We start from the raw sequence: 796 nt of genomic DNA, 5'->3' as shown, positions 1-796 counted from the left end.
GTTTAGCCAATCCCTATCCAAACGATACCCGACCTCCCTATACGAGGTGCAGGAGCGGGCAGAAAAATATATCAACATGGAGGAAACATCCCAGTTAAGAGCCTCTTCTAGGAAGGAATCACCCTACCCCCTCCGAGATCGAGATCGGGAACAGAGGAAAGAAACCAACTCGGACAAGCCACGGAAGTACCACAGTTACACCCCCCTCCGAGTCTCCTTGGTAGACATCTAAAGAGAAGTATGCCACACCGAAAAGATTCCACCACCTCGACCACTAAAACACAAGAGAGCAGGGAGAGATCGGTCCGAATACTGTGAATATCACAAGCTCTATGGTCATTCTACTAACGACTGCTACGACCTAAAAAATATTATAAAAAAGCTAGCCAGAGAAGGAAAACTCGACAGATACATAGCAGAGAAAGGAGAAGAGACCAGGAAGAGAAGGCGAGGAGATAACGAAGATCGGGCCGAACAAACCCCGCGAACCCCTGAAAGATTTGGAAGAGGTGAACAGTCTAAAACATTAAGCATCGACTACATTATAGTCGACGTCACTTCAGCATACAATGCCCTCATTGGGCGACCAACCCTAAACAGACTAGCAGCTATAGTCTCAACCCCACACCTCTGTATGAAGTTCCCTACCATAAAAGGAATCGCTACCCTAAAAGGCGACCAAAAACTAGCACGGCGATGCTACAACGAAAGCCTGAGCCTAAAAGGGAAAGAGGTCAACACAATAGAACTCGGACGAGTTCAATCCCGAGAAGATCTTCGGCCACAACCAGAGGGA

Source organism: Arachis duranensis, chromosome 6, assembly GCF_000817695.3.
Source record: "Arachis duranensis cultivar V14167 chromosome 6, aradu.V14167.gnm2.J7QH, whole genome shotgun sequence".
Lineage (NCBI taxonomy): Eukaryota > Viridiplantae > Streptophyta > Magnoliopsida > Fabales > Fabaceae > Arachis > Arachis duranensis.
This window is presented reverse-complemented; position numbering follows the sequence as displayed.